The 15,415-nt window shown below is 41.7% G+C and overlaps 1 protein-coding gene across 5 annotated transcripts in view; it reads left to right on the top strand.

The window, feature by feature from the left end:
* Positions 1-3,676: 3,676 nt before the first annotated feature.
* RALGPS2 (Ral GEF with PH domain and SH3 binding motif 2) overlaps positions 3,677-15,415 on the top strand; it is a 120,256-nt gene continuing 108,517 nt past the window's right edge. For 4 of the 5 annotated variants that reach the window (XM_082052621.1, XM_082052624.1, XM_082052623.1 and 1 more), the window contains exon 1: positions 3,677-3,808. The gene's annotated coding sequence lies outside the window, so the exon portion shown is untranslated. Of the gene's footprint in view, positions 3,809-4,054; positions 4,176-15,415 lie in introns of those variants that run through there. The other variant, XM_082052622.1, reaches the window with a different exon arrangement.

The following is a 15,415-nucleotide window of genomic DNA, read 5'->3' on the forward strand; positions in this document are numbered from 1 at the left end:
AATAATAACAGAAAATATACACATAAAATATTTTCTATAACATTCTCATTCCTCAAGGAACTATATGCTTTAGCAGTTCTGGTTGGCACATCTCATATCAAACTGATTTTAACTAATGTCTTTTTATTATAATAACTGTTTTTAGATTCAGGCAATGTTAGAAGAACTTTGCTTAGTACCAAGTAATTAGTAATTAATGAAGCGCTGACTAGATGCCAAAAATGTAAGCTATACTCTTTCAAATCATTAGTTACCAAAACACGATTAAGAAGTATCTCTTCTGCAGTACTCAGGAAGCTTGGCTGAAAGGCAACAAAATTAATTTGATTTTAACATAATGTATAGTTTTAATCCCAGAGCTTTGTGTGCAGCACAATATGATCAGTCATAATCATACACTGTTTCTCTTTTATCCTTAAAATTTTTAGAACAATTTGTGTAGTAATCTATACAAGCAAAGCTGATTGCATTAAAGTAACTTACATTATAATTCATTAAATCTAAAATGTTTATGCTGTCTTCTGTTAATGAAAGTATAATAAACAGTGATTGTACTCTGCTGGTATTTTTATAGGCGCAGATTTTACAATGGCAAGAGCTTTGCATTGCAGTCTCAACATTGCATTACAGCTGCCCCTGCGAACATATCACAGTTGGTATATGGAAGCACACACAGTTTATGTTGGAAAAATGAGTTTGATCTGTGAAATTAGAAATATATGGATGAATTTCCATCCTCTCAGTAGGTAATACTGAAGATGCAAACTGTTACTTTCCAAAGGAAGTGTTATATCCTATGTATTCTGAGGGGTTTCTGTTCACAGTGAAGCTGGTTACCTTCTTGCTGAGAAGTGTAGCTTCTTTCTTGGGAAGTGAATTACATAAATAATCCTTGCTAGTAAGATTTTGGACAAGTATTTCTGAAGAGCAGCCTCTGAGATCCACAGTAATTAATTATCCAGAAGAATTCTCATCTGCAGGATGGGTAGGCACATACCATTTCTGAATTCGTTCTCTCAGGTGAAAGTGTGATGGCAAGTGTCACGTCTGTAGAATTTTCAGCCCTATTCATTTGGAGTGACTCATGTCACTGCGTTAGTTCAGGTCATTCCCTCGCATGCTGCCAGTCACAAGTGGCAGCGCTTTCCTGTTACTTTTGACAGCAGCTTTCTTCATTATAACCCACTGTTTTGCCATGTATTTTCATCTAGTCATTTCCTCCTCATTTTCATGCTTCCTGCGATTTGAATATTTAACAGCACAGCTGCAATATTCAACTAATAGTGAATTTTAAATGCAGTACTTAGTATTATGGAAAGAGTCTGCACCTATAAAATAATAAACATCAGCGTTGTGTATAGAGTGGGCAACTGAACACTGGAAGGTGGTATCTTGGAAAAGATTTCAGAATCAGAGGAGAAAGCAACTAAACATGGGGCTCTAGTGTAAAACTGCGGCGTTTCAACACTTAAGTGGAATTGGGGATTTCAGTTTCACGGTCTAATGTACTTTCTCCATTTCACTCCCTCTTTAAAACTCTCTTTGCAATGAAATGATGGCATTGCATCCAACATTTTCTGGTTTTCTCCATTTCATTCTTGACATTGCATGCATGACTGTGTTCATATACTGAGGAGAGGTTTCTACTGAGCTGCTGCCTGGGATGCCTGCGTATTTCTTAAACCTTTATATTAGACCCTCTACAATGTTAAACCAGCTTTCTTTCTTCCCACATGTACTATGTTGTATGGATGACTATTTATCAATAGTGAATTTGTCACTATATTCTCTTCCTATGCAGCAGGGTCACTTTGAGTATCTTAAAAACCTGCCCTCAATTGTGACTACTTTTGTGTCGTCTACAAGTGTTGTCTCCATCTGTATAGCCCTTTTTCTAGATTATTTTTAAAGTTTTTATAACAAAATCTTAAAAACACATGACTCTCTTAGCTTATGACTCTCTTAGCTTTTCACCATGCGTTCTCCTTGGTTTATGAGACAAAGTAGTTTGTCTCCTGCTTTAGTGGAGAATAATTTGCAAAAAAAATTGCTTCCTCCTTTTGAGGTGCCTTTACTTCCTTTTTAAAAATTCTTCTTATCTCTGTGTTGAAAGTCATTGTGGTTCCAAAACTGGTGAGACAGTTTTTCCATTCACTGACCCACCTGCTGAAAGCCTTGCATAAGGATGGCACTTGGCATTTGATTTTCCTTTCATTTATCCTGGTTCAGAATGAGTTTGACATTACGCCAGATTACTGTGGTAAAAAAAGGCACAAAGCTTTATTAAAACTGGGAAAATGGCATTGTACGTAAAAGTAATGCCTTTCTGCTTTACAGTCAAACTTGTGTTGTTTCTCAGATCCTTCCTGCCTTATTTTCTCATCGTGGTTTTAAACGTTGGTACCATCTTTCCATCCTGCTGCACTCTAATCTGGGTCTCTCAAATATGCTTTGGATCCCAGTAACCTATATTCTCACCAGTCTGCAACTCTACTAAAAATCAGGCACTATGCACAGCAAGCGGCTATAAATTACATTGAAAGCATATAGCAGGTGGCTGTATTATTGATGGCAGCAATGGGTTATCCCGTATATGAACAAATTACTGACTCTGCCTCCCGAGGATGTGAAGGAAGCGGTAATGATCTTAATTCCATAACAGGATGAAAACGAGTCAGCTCACAAGTTAATGAGGTTACATATTGTTTGCGAGGCATTCTGGATATGTATGAATGCTGGCTATTAATTATTGTAGTAAGTGGCCGGGGCTGCAGGCTCCCTGGCCAAGTGCTGTCTCTACGACAGCGGCACTGACAACTCTTGCGACTTTATGGCCAATTCTTGCAAAAACTGGTGGTTTTCTGAGAGCTTTCGCTCCCGCAATGATGCAGACACCTTGGAGGCCTTGCCTTCGTCTTGTCATCGTTCCCCAACCATTGTGGGAACAGAGAAAAATCCAGAAAGTCCTTGCGCTTGCCTTCCTCCTAAATTCATGTACTTATTAGCAAAGTAATGTTTTGTTTAGTTTTGTTTGCTTGTTTGTGGTGGTGGGGTTTTTGTTTGTTTGTGGTAGTGTGTTGGTTGCTTGGTTGTGGTAGGTTTTTTACTTGCCTTCCTCCTAAATGAATGTATTTATTAGCAAAGTAATGTGTGTTTGTTTGTTTGTTTGGTGGTGGTGGTGGGTTTTTGGTTTTGTGGGTTTTTTTTGAGCCAGTCCCTTACTTGCCTTCGTCCTAAATGAACGTATTTCTTAGCAAAGTAATGCTTTGGGGTTTTGTTTGTTTGTGGTGGTGGGTTCTTTTGTTTTTGCGGTGTTTTTTTGAGCCATTACCTTCCTCTCGCCCCAGCTGTCTCTCCTCAGCAGCAGAGCGGCGCCTCCCGGAGAGCTGTCGGTCTTTCCCCCGCCGTTCTCGGCCGCACAGCCACGGCGAGGCGGTGAGGCGGCATAACCGGGGCCGCCCGAGAGGCGCCGTGAGGGGGCTGCGCCCGCTGAGGGGGAGGCGGGAAGGCGGGAGGGACGCGCCTCACACCCCTCGTCGCTACGGCAACCGGCGCACGGCGGCCGTTGGCCTGGCGCATGCGCAGTCCGCGCCCGAGGCGGGCGGGGGGGGGGGGTGTGCACGGCGCGCATGCGCACGAGGCGCCGGGTTCCCCCCCCCGCCCCGCGCGCGTGTATGTGTGTGTATGTGCGCGCGTGAGCGTGCGCGCGTGGCGGCGCTGCCGGCTCCCCGCACCGTGCGGCCCGCAGGCGCGGAGCGGAGCCCCCGCGGCTTCCCCGCCCTCGCTCGTCCGTCCCCCGCGCTCGCAGGTGAGCTGGGCTGCTGCGGGGAGGAGGAGGATAGAGGAGGGAGGCGTGCGGCCGGCCACCCGCCTTCGCGGGGAGCCGCGGCGGGGCTTATTGTCCGGCTCTGAGGAGGAGGAGAGAAAGGAGGCTTAACCCCGGCCGCACGCCGGGCCCTGCAGGGCTGCCGGCCGGGGATTGGAGGCGCGCCGTCCCCTCCCAGATCCGGGGAGGGTCCCGGCCCCCTCCCGTCACCCGGCTCCTCACGCTCCGCCGCCCACCTGTCGGCCGCCTCCTCAGCCGGTGTCGCGGGCGGCGGCGGCCGGTAGCGGGTCGGCGGCGGGGCCGGGGCCCGGCGGCTCGGCAGCGCCCTCTCCCCCTCAGTGTGCGCGGGGTGTGTATGTGTGTGCAGGGCGGCGGGCCCCCCGCGGCCGCGCTGCAAGATGGAGGGATGGGCGGCTGTGGAGCGTCGGTCATTTCCCCCCTCGCTACCTGCGCCAGGGGACGGAGAACAAGTTGCGGCCTGGCTGGGGGGAGCTGCCCCCCTTTGCTCGCTGGAGAGGCCCCGGGGAGTAAATGCTGAGGGGGTTGTTTGTGTGTGCGGGGGCGGTGGGGCCGGGGCACAGGCGGCGGCTGCGGCGGGGAGATACCGCTATCCGGGCAGCCCCCGCCGGGGCATCCTGATATGGGGAGCAGCACCCCGGGCTGGGTCCGCACACAGGCGGGGCTGGGAGAGGAATTCAGGGTGTCAAGCCGGCATAGCGCTTCTTTTCTATAAAACGGGGTGAATTCGGAGCACCGAGAGCACACTGCCTTGTAGCAGACAGGGATCTGCTTTAGAGAGTGGACAAATTAATGCTGTTTATTTGACATCCAGAGCGTTTGGCATACTTCTTTCCTGGCAGCAGATGCTGGAAAAGCAATTATACAGATATACTTTAAACCGAGATGAGTGGTGATGATAGTTAATAGTTTGAATTAACTTGTTCCTGTGTATTTAATAGTAGCTACTTCCTGGTGAAATTCTGTGGGTATGTTTATCTATTCAAGAGATCCCTATGCAGACAAAAGGTGCCTTTGCACAGGTCTGATTCCTCCCCCCCAGTCTGTTCCTGTGCTAAACTAAGGGGCTTTACTATCACAGAGAGCTAGAAGAGATGGAGGCTATTTCTTTTCAAATAGGATAGGTGGATAAGCAGGCAATCAAATGTTTCGTAGGCCTATGCTTTTTGAGTTTCTCTCAAGACTGGAAAATGTGGTAGGATGCACAATTATAATTCTTTTTTTTTTCTTATCATTTCCTGTCTCTGTAGCTGACTTGATTTTAGTAGTATTGTGGTGGTGGTTTGTTTCTAACCAAAATGGGCTTAACTTTCTATTCACATCAAGCAATCGTTTGGTGGTTTGCGACCTTTTATATATATAGGCCTCTTGTGTTTTTTAGTGGTTCTGCACGTTTTTGTTGTTGAACTTCAACTCACCTTTTTTAGTTTTTAATCTTTATTAGGTCTCAGCAGACCATTAGAAATAATACAAAGGTTAAAGAGTACTGATACTGCTGATACTTATGTATTATCTTAATGCAAACGGTTTAATTGTTGATCCCCTTAAAAGAATGTCACATGCCGAACAGTGAGGAGTAGAGAAATATATTGTTTTTCTAAAGCTTTCATTTAGCAACATATATGTGTTTCTTCATGTATTATTGTAAGGTTTAGTGTCTATGATAATGTAGGCAGATGACTTCCATGGACACATCTACATCAGCTGTACTGGTTTGAGCCCTGATTCTGTAAATTAGTATGATCCACACAGGTGCCTAAACTTTAGTGAATTTGCACCGTTAAGTACCAGAGTATAGCATAGTACAGAGGTTGAGAGTTGCCTGTGATCTTTACTAGCAGTGCCTCTGGTTACTCTGAAAAATATTTCATGTGTCTGAGATAAATGATTTTTGTTTTGTTTTGTTTTTTCCCCAAGACAAATCTTTTGCAGAAGCAAAACCACCGCTCCTTCATACAGCCTCTGCGCATCCCTGCATGCGGGTTGTCTGCAGTCTTGCTCAGAAGTTTGCTAAAGATAGGTCACTTGAATTGAAAGAGTGCCCTCTGGTGACATCTGTATTTAGAGTTTGGACTGTGTGTAAAGAGGCGCTCCTGCTAGTCTGAAATTAAACATTCCTCCCGACAAGGCTGGAGATGTGTTCTGCACTGAAATAGTAGCGTGGCCATGGCGGAGATGGGCGACGAGCACTCACTTGCAAATACATGTGGTAGACGCGCGACGAGCACTCACTTGCAAATACATGTGGTAGACGTATGGCAGTCACTGGGAGTCTGTTAGCCCCCTTGTGAAATATTCTGCCTTGTAATTTATTTTGATGAGCAATGTTTGATTTCTGAGTGTAAGGGATGAAAAAACCCCCCAAAACAAAAACCCAAACAAACAAAAACCCCCAAAACCAAGCAAACAAAAATCCAAACAGAAAACCCAAACACAACCAAACCTCTTTGTGAGGTTATTGTGTTTACTATCGGGTACTTTTTCCTCTGAAACTTGCATTGTGCAGAGTTTTTGGAGAGATCTTTTCCCTTCCACACCTCTGTCTTGCTGGTGACTGTGTGGCTTGAAAATCCCAGTGTTTAGGTATTTTATTGATCTTGATGCTGTTCAGCACCAGTGAACAAATATGAAGATACAGGGCTAACTCTTTAACTTCCATGACTTGTGTAAATTTTGATTTTAAAATAGGCTATGTTTGTAATAAATGTATTTAAGACTTCAGAAAGCTAATAATGTCTTAGTGTGCTAATGTTCTGCTTGCCATGTCTTTGAATATTAAAAGATTTGAATTGATAAGGACACACCTCCACCTTAAGCAGTTTCTTCCCCCCCCCTTTTTTTTTCATTGAGATTAGGGATTAAACTTTGTATTTGCTTGGAGTTGAGTCATTTGGGCTCCTCCTTTCATTCAATAAATAAAGCTGACCTGAAAACTTCCTTTAAGGGTGGGGAGTGTAATTGGTTGCATTTTGTCAAAGTAGAAGACATCAAAGGCATGGTACATTTCTGATTTGAGTGTTGTTTTACAGCCCTTGTTAAAAAAGATCTTTAAGAATGCATTTTTAAAATAACGAGAACTTTTAAGTTAATAATATCTTTAAATATCTGGAAGTGCTGCAGTAGAGTTAATCTTTTAATATTCATGCATGCATAGTGTTTACTGCATGAACAGAAGCTTTGTGGGCTTCATGTTTTGTCTATTTATCAACTGATCACATGTTGAAGCCAAAGAGTCTTACTGTTACAGTTGGGTGTCTTAAGTAGATGCTCTGTAGAACATGCGAGTGTGTGACTGCAACTCTTTTTATTTTACAAAGATCCTTAATGGCCTGGTAGGACTCCAGCTAAAATGGCTTTGGAATCCTTGTTGTGTGCAGATTGGTACCGCCCAGTCAGGGGAACATCTGCAGTGGGAGCTGGAGCCAGCAGTTGTGGGGTGTCAGCTCTTGCTGCTGCTGTGGCACTCCAGTCACTGGGCTGAGCTGCTGGCCGCAGCTTTGTGCAGTCAGGAGAAGCTGTGTAAAGGGGCAAAAGGGAGAGTGTGGCCCAACGTCACAGAAGGGGAGGATGTATTCAGCAGCATGGTGTGTTCTGAACATTGGAGCTTCTAGCTGTGACTGTCTAAAGTGAGCTTGGTGTGAATGATGGTCATTGAAACCTGCTTGCTGACTGAGGAGAACAGAGACTGTTTCCTATCTGTGCTTCAGTTTGTAGGAGAGTTTGGCTGGAAAAACTGACCTGTTCATGGAGTCTTACAGCAAAATAAAATACGGGGAAACCTAGTGGGCCAGGACTAAATATTTCAAAATGTGATGTTGCTGACATACATAAAAGGTTGATTTTTTTTTTTTTTCTTGTTGTCACTGTTTGGAGGTGTGTCACTCTCTAGTACACTGACAGCAGGTCTTTTCTAAACTCCTTACAGGCTTCCAGATGGGTTATAGATTGTTGTATGGCACAGATGGTGTCTTCCTTGAACCCATGGAGATGCCTTTAGAATGTTCTCAGAATCCTTGCTATCCCAGCTTTATTGCCAGTGTAACTTTTTCTGTGGCTGTAACTTCAGTGCAGAGAAGTGATGGCCTCCATGCTTACTATGTGCTTTTCTGTAAGTAAGGATAGGATTCCCTTTTCCTTCCCTTGTGTTGTCTTACAGTCCTGACTACAGGAAATACAGCTTAGGTAGAACTGCAGGGCAATAATGCTTGGAAAAAAAAAAGCTCATCTGTGTACTTTGTGGGTCCCAGCAGCTTTGCCCTTATTTCTGTAAGGCTGCACTGGTCAGGCTGCGTTTTGGCTGTTTGTGACTCCTGGGTGCCTCAGCAAGTGAAGGTTTCCTGCTCCAGAATATCTCTGGGTGTGCTGCCGTGCACCTCTCTGCCTGATGCTGTGAGGCTCAAGAGCTGCCTGGTCAGAATGTCAAGAGATGCTCATGTCAGCTCCTTGTATGCATCATATTTGTGGTTTAAAAACCTGCTTATTTCTCAGTGGCAAAGAGCAGCCTTCTTTGTTAAAGATTAAGCATGTAACAGAGCAGTTGATTTGATGCCAGGTTTGAGAGTAATACATCTGTTGCTGCTTGGTAGTTAAATTGAAGCCCCTCTTGTTTTTTTCTCTTGGCAGATATTACTTGCAGTCCAGTCTGGTAGGATTCATCTTGGTACAAACTCTTAAGAATAGTTATTCTGTTTCTTTGAGGTGTTGGACTTGTGATCTATTCTCTGTGCCTGTTTCAGAATTTCATTTATATGTATACATGTGAATACATTTCACAGGCAATATAAGTTTAGATTGCAAGTGAATTGGGAGAGGTGTGTGCCTGCCCTATGTCCTCTGGTCTATCTGGGGAGACTGTACGTCTCTCCCATGTATTGCAAGTGTGACCACAACAGTTAATGTAGCTCAGTGCCTCAGCAGCATGTAGTTGAGATTTGAACATGGATTAGAGCAAGCTGGCTGAAGTTCAATCCAGATAAAATATACATGATGATGTGGATGTAATTATCAGCCTTCCTAATTGAAGGAGTGCATTTGCCATTAGATAGAAGTGTTAGTGCCCTCTGGTGACTTGAGTTTATTAGCTGTTGTTCTTAGCAATCATATTGAAGCTGTAAAATAAGTTTTAAAAATCTTTGACTAGAAGATTGAGACCTGACCAGGGCTGACTAGAATTTAGCTGGAAGTCATATCTGACCCTCCTCCCAATGGTTTTAGACCATTATAGCAGTTCCTAGTGCAAGTTATGAAGTATAACTTGGGGCGGGCCTGGGTCAGTTAAGGAGGAAAGAATAGTGTGCCTGGTGATAATAAGCAGAAATGGAAGAGAAGGAGACTGTTAAGCTTTCTGTGGGGTCCTCTGCCTAAAAATGGTCATCCCGATTTATTGGGGTTTTTGGTGGTGTTGGTTTTTTTTTTTTTTTTTTTTTTTTGGAGCTTGTGAATCTCTTCTGTTGCTTGTACTGTATGTCTGAGGGCTGAAGTGCTCAGAGTGACAGAGAAGAAATGAAAATGGGGGTTGAAATGTGCTGGCTTTCATGCTGTGACTCCATTTAAAAGTGATTTGGAGGGAAAATGCGGTGCGGAAGGTTTTGCTGGCTTTGGAGCCATCTCAGTAGGAGTCAGTGGCACTGATGCTTTGGGATATGTATGTGTTACCTGTTTTTCTCTTCAGTCGAGCTGTGACATTGGCAGCAGTCCGAAGTGACCTGGGACCGGCTCTCAACACTCTGTTGTAGTAGTGTGGCATTAAAAGCTGTTTGATTTGTGCCTCTCATTATTCATTAAGGGACAACTTTGGGACTGTGGAATTTGCCCAGATTCATCATTCTGGGGAAGAAGGTATATTTTTTTAGCTAATAATGCCTAGATAAAAATGGCAAAGATCCTGAAAAACTGATCTTAATGCAGTTTGTAAATTGGATTGCTTTTATTACATTAGCAAGGTGCTCAGGATTTGGGATATTTGTCCAAACTATAGTATTGTATTTTCATTTAGATTTAGAATAAATGGTATAATGTCACAGAGTGACTCGAGTTGGACCAATAAATCAGGACTAGTACAAAGCACACTTTTTGCTCTAATACAGCCTTTTCAGATAAATATATAGGCAGGCAGAAGCCTCCAATGAAAAGCTGAAAGTCTCAGTTTACTAGGTTTTTCTTTGTAAACTTCATGTCTGAATTTGTATCTGAAGAGGCCCGTGAGCACTTGTGACTTGTTAGTTCTGAGTAAAACTCGAATTTAAAAGCTCTTTAAAAGCTTGTGTTTCTCATCTGCTTGTTTTATTGCCAAATTGTTTGATCTTCTAATTGCTGTTAAGATCTGTTACTTGCTTGATAATGTTAGGGTCCTCCACACTTGTAACTAATTTAAATTGGTTTGTAATTGAATTATGTTGTGACCCCACATGTGGTGGGGCAGCTTATTTATTGACTGCTCACTTCTCACACTGTTTTGGCAAGAAATACCAGTGCAATGAAAAGCATCAGCTTAGATGCAGCTAGGAAATTAAGCTGCCTTTTTTTTTTTATTGCCTTATTTTTTGGTTTGATAGTTCCCCCAAACTGTTTACTCTTTGGCCATACAAAATCTTGCACTGATGTCATGGCAGAGAAGAGAATGAAAAAAAAGCAATTAGTGGTGGAGGTGACTGGCGAGTACAAAATCAGAGTTCCCGTAAACCATCTGAAATCACTTAAGTGGATCAGTTGTTGCTTTGGTCATAGCTGAGCTTCTGGAGTGCTGATTTCTGGCGTTAGAGTGTAATCTCAACTCTATCCTGAATCCATAGTTGGGTTTGCAATTCTGGGAACTTGGGCAAAACTTCCTAGTTTCAGATTTCATGCAGAAATATTTGAGGCATGACAGGGTACTTGTGACATTTTTGAAAATTGCTTTTGCACAGAGCTAAACTTAACAATTGTTGCAACTTCTCCAATAGACCAGTGGAGCGAGTTTGGCATGATGATGGTGTTACTGGAAATTTAGTAATAGAGCCATTTGGCTGATAAAGCAAAAACGAATCCAGAAAGCTGTATTTTGGGGATTCCAAACAAATCCGCAATCAACTTGTTTGTGTGAAGTGTTAGAATGCTGGTAGCATTGAATAGTTTCTTAGGTGTACATTTTAGATTTCAAAATGCACATAAATTTTTTGAAGTGCTAAATCAATACAAGAAAATGCGTCCCAAAGATTTGGACTACTCTCTCCCATTAATGCATTGCTGTTTTGTACTGTCACTAATTAGTAACTCTAATATCATGAGGTATGTTGATAAAGCATATGGTGAAGTGGATGACTCATAATCATTGTATTTCCTCTTCTACTCTGTCACATAATTAACTTTCCCTGTGTGGTTAAAGGGCATGCGAACTGTGCTGCCATTGCTAGCATGTCCAGAACACTCTGCCAACAGCCTTGTCTTTGGTTGCCAGCCAGTCTTCCCATGTGCTTTATTGGTGAGTATACCTGAGTAGTGGCAGCTATCTCATTTATTTTTAGAATAATAGTGACTTATTTTTAGACTGACCAGTTTGTTTGGACGTTAGTTGTTAGGCTTGTCTGGTATGTACAATAAGTGTGATATTCACAATAATTATGATATTCTTATTGATCAAACTTTTATGGAAATATACCAACAGGCATTTTGGAGAGGAGTAATGTATGAGAAGAGTAGAATCTATTGAGTTCAGTCCCTCCATGCAGTTGAGGTCATCTTCAAATGTCTTCTGGAGCTCAGAGTGCAAAATTACTGAAGGCTTAGCAAGATTTCTTCTTAGCTGCACACTCAGCGTGTGCTTCTGAGAACCATGAATATGGTGGGCTTTGAGCAGCCTGAACCTTTGAGCAGCCTGAACCTTTAACTGTTTGTTAAAGCAGATAAAAACCTGAGTCTTGCAGGCCTGCCTTAGGATAGGATTAACATTACCTGGGTATAAGGCTTTATTATTATTACTTTTTAATATGCTGTGCATGGATGATGTCAGGTATGCAGTTTCTAATGAAAACATTTTCCATTTTATTTAAATGATAATAAGAAATGTCCCTCTGTAATAGAAATATTTTTGCTGCTTCCTGTTTGAAAAGTGCTTTCCTAGCTGCCCTGTGCTGCTTCATTATTATGATAGCATTTCTTCTAATCCTCCTTTGTGCATTGTTGGTTTGTTTTCTTTCCTTCCCTGTCCAAGCATATTTTGGATTTATTTTGAACAGATTTTGGCAGGTAACTCTTTGATAATAGATTTTGGTGGTTTTGGTGATATTCCTCACTAAAAGTGCTTTTCTCCTTACTAGTGGACAATGACTTTCTCTCAGATCCAGTCTAGTATTGTGTTATGCTGGACAAGGTCTTCACTGTAAATGTACCAAATGTTGTGGTACCAAGTCTAATCACAGTATGAAACTGCAATTCTTTGGTTATTTTTTAATGCCCTTGTGTAGATGTAGCTATGCTGGCAGCAAGTTGTTTTATTGGTGGAAGTTGCTTAGCTATACGGGCGATATCTATTCAAGTGCTCAAAGTGTTCACCCAGAATACTTCTAAAGGAATTTGGAGAGGAAAATGGTGTTAACCAAATTGCAGTCAGGAGATCAAACAGAAGGACAGGCTTGATACTTTTTTCATTTAAGGTGGGTGCCAGATGTACAATGTTTCATAAAGTTGAGGCATATTAAAGTGATAAAGAAGTGGAAAAGCTGCTTTTGAAGTGCAGTATTTCTTTACCTTTGAAGAACAGCAGCTATTCATAAGCCGAGAGCGTCATTTAGGACCTGCTTGCAGATAGCGTCTTCCTCAATGTCTGCATGTAATGGCTTGCCCTGTACTTAATTAACTTGCTGACTTGTGGGTTTTTTAATGTGGATGGGGTCTGTGTGATGACTGAACTCAAGCTGTATTTCATGCTGTGACTTGTGTTTAATACTTCTGCAAAGTTGATCTTGGCTCTTTTCTGAAGCTGTCTTAGTGGTGAAAAGCTTTCTTCATTAGGACCTAGTTCATGTTTCAGATAAGGTAAATTAACTTCGCTTAAAAGAAGTATTCATACAAATCTGTGTATAAGTTAGCATGTGGAGACTTTGATATTTTAAAGAGAGATATCTAAAAATTCTGTCAGAGACCAGCAATCAGAACTGCTTACAGAAACAAAGGTATATGGGCAAATGATTTGAGGCTGACAGTTTTGTTGAGGAATAATGCTTGATTTAGCTTTGTAACTTATAAATAAGACAATTGAAAACTGAAAGGGTATTGCTGAAACCAAAAAGCCTTTTATAAAAAAGGATAGCTTAGGAAAATGTGAAATCTGTTATGCAGATCCATATAGCAGTATGATAATTCACAGGTATGGCATATTTGTGTTATGCTAAGTCAGATAGACATAGAAATCTAGTTAGCCTGTGTTAAGTGATACTGCTAAAAAGGGAAGCTTGCTTGATAAATAATGCAAGTGGCTGACATGAAAGATATCTTGCTAAGCTATTGCACCCACAAAACTTTTGTTAAATCCTCATTTATTTGTAAACAAAGGTGTATTTCAGGAAAGTTGAGGGTTTAAAGTAATTCTTTCTGCTGTGTGTATTTTAAGCTAGCTCTTATTGTTATGATTTAGAAAAAAAGCTGTAGTTTTACATACTTTTTTCTTTTCACTTTTTTCTGTGAAGTGATATTCTTAAGTGAACAACGGAATCCGACACTAATGGAGCTGAAGGACGTGGACAGAAGTGAGATCTCTCCAGAAAATAGGAAAAAAGATGGACTTCCCTTGCTGTTTTGGGATGGATGTGCTGGAGTTTCTGTGTTGCTTTTAGGTGTCAGATTTCTGTGTAGACTGGTACTGAATGTCACGGATATCTTCCTGGTTTTACTTGTCTGAGTGAGGGAGGGAAGATGAGGAGAAGTGATGGGCTTCAGCATCTGAAGTTTTTGTTGCTGGTTGCTTTGCCTGGTGTCATCTTTCCCTATTACATTCCAGGTCATTAATGGAACAGGATATCTTTTTTTTTTTCCCCTGGGGTAATAGGGTGTGTTTCTGTGATCTTATCATTAGACTAGCTGATCTGTATATCTTTGTGGCTTTTTCTGTATTTATGATTCTCCTAATGTTGGTAGAAGTGCTTTGCTTACAGGAAGAAAATTGCAGTCTTTTGGAATTCATAATTGGCATCTTCTCTAATGCAGAGGAAGTTGGCTTTTTTAACATAATAATCCTCAAAATAAGAAAATGCATCATGGAAGAGAAAAAGGGATCTTGCTAGGTTGGAGATGTCATTTGCAAATTGTGTTCTCTTTTCGAGGATGGGGCTGAGCATCCAATTGGGTCCCAGAGTGAATTAGTGTTGAGGTTGCTTCATTCCTCAGCGAGGGAGCTGGCTTATTTGGCAGTCTCTGTGGTAGAGCAGCTTCACTGCCTGCTATTCAGTAGCTCTGTCAGATTTATGGTGTTCATTAGCCACACACAACTCAGCTGGAAAACCCTACTCTATTTGTGGAAAAACTAGATTCTTAGATCAGAAAGGTCCTGCAAATCTCTATTGACGGTTGCATTTATTTGGTAGATACCTTTTCTGGTTTTGTTGAGGTTGTTTTTCTCTCTCGGAGGTAGTGGAAGATAAATTTTGTAGCTTATTAAAATAGCTTAGCTTTTATGTGATAAAGCTTTTCAAAAGTATCCCACCTGCCCAAAACACCCTAACCATGTTGTGACTAGTGCCTTCAGTGATATTTCAACAGTAAGGTACCAATACTCTGTTTATGATGCGACTGACTCTCCCTTACGTATAAATAACATTCATGACCAAAATGGACTTTTCCAGCTTGGTGAGCTGAATATGAAACTAACTGAAAGACTAAAGTCTTCTTGAAGTGCAGCCAAGGTATTAGCTTTTTCAGCCATTCTTTTAGCAGGTCAGAGGTAACTCATTTCCTGGTAGTGTAGAATGGGGAAGTGAATTACTCATTTTGTGTGTGGGGGTGTTTGTGTTGGTTGTGGGTTTGTTTTTTTTGTAGTGTTTGGTGGGGGGAGGGAGAGCTTGGTGTTTGTTTGTTTTGTTTGTTTGTTTTTAGTTATTCACTAATATGGATAATCTTGGCTTTGGAATAACACTGAAAGATCTGAATATATTTAGTTTAAATATATATATATATATTTTTTTTTTTTTACTGTAGAAAAATTTATGCACTTATTCATTTATTTCACCAAACTCTTTGCAAGTCAGATTTTCCAAATTGTTATGGGCACTATCAGTTGAATCTCTTTTGGTGGTGACATCATGAAGTGTTCCAGTATCACCAAGTATCAAAACACGATGACACCCTTTCTCAAAGACTTAGCAGGGCTGGGAGAAATGGATGTGCATAGGGCTTGCACGTTCCCTCTTTTCTGTGCTAGGAGAACATAGCCCTGCAACAAGTTGATTGCTTGAAGTGATGCATTTTAAAATAGCTTTCTGTGATTATTCTGCAGTATCTTCACTGTATTTATTATGAAGTAGAATGGTTTTCTTGGGAGGCTTGAAGCCAAATTTTACCACATCTTCCTAGAAGGAAATAAAGGGAGATTCAGACATGTTT

Source organism: Streptopelia decaocto (genome assembly GCF_964273445.1).
Source record: "Streptopelia decaocto genome assembly, chromosome: 5".
Lineage (NCBI taxonomy): Eukaryota > Metazoa > Chordata > Aves > Columbiformes > Columbidae > Streptopelia > Streptopelia decaocto.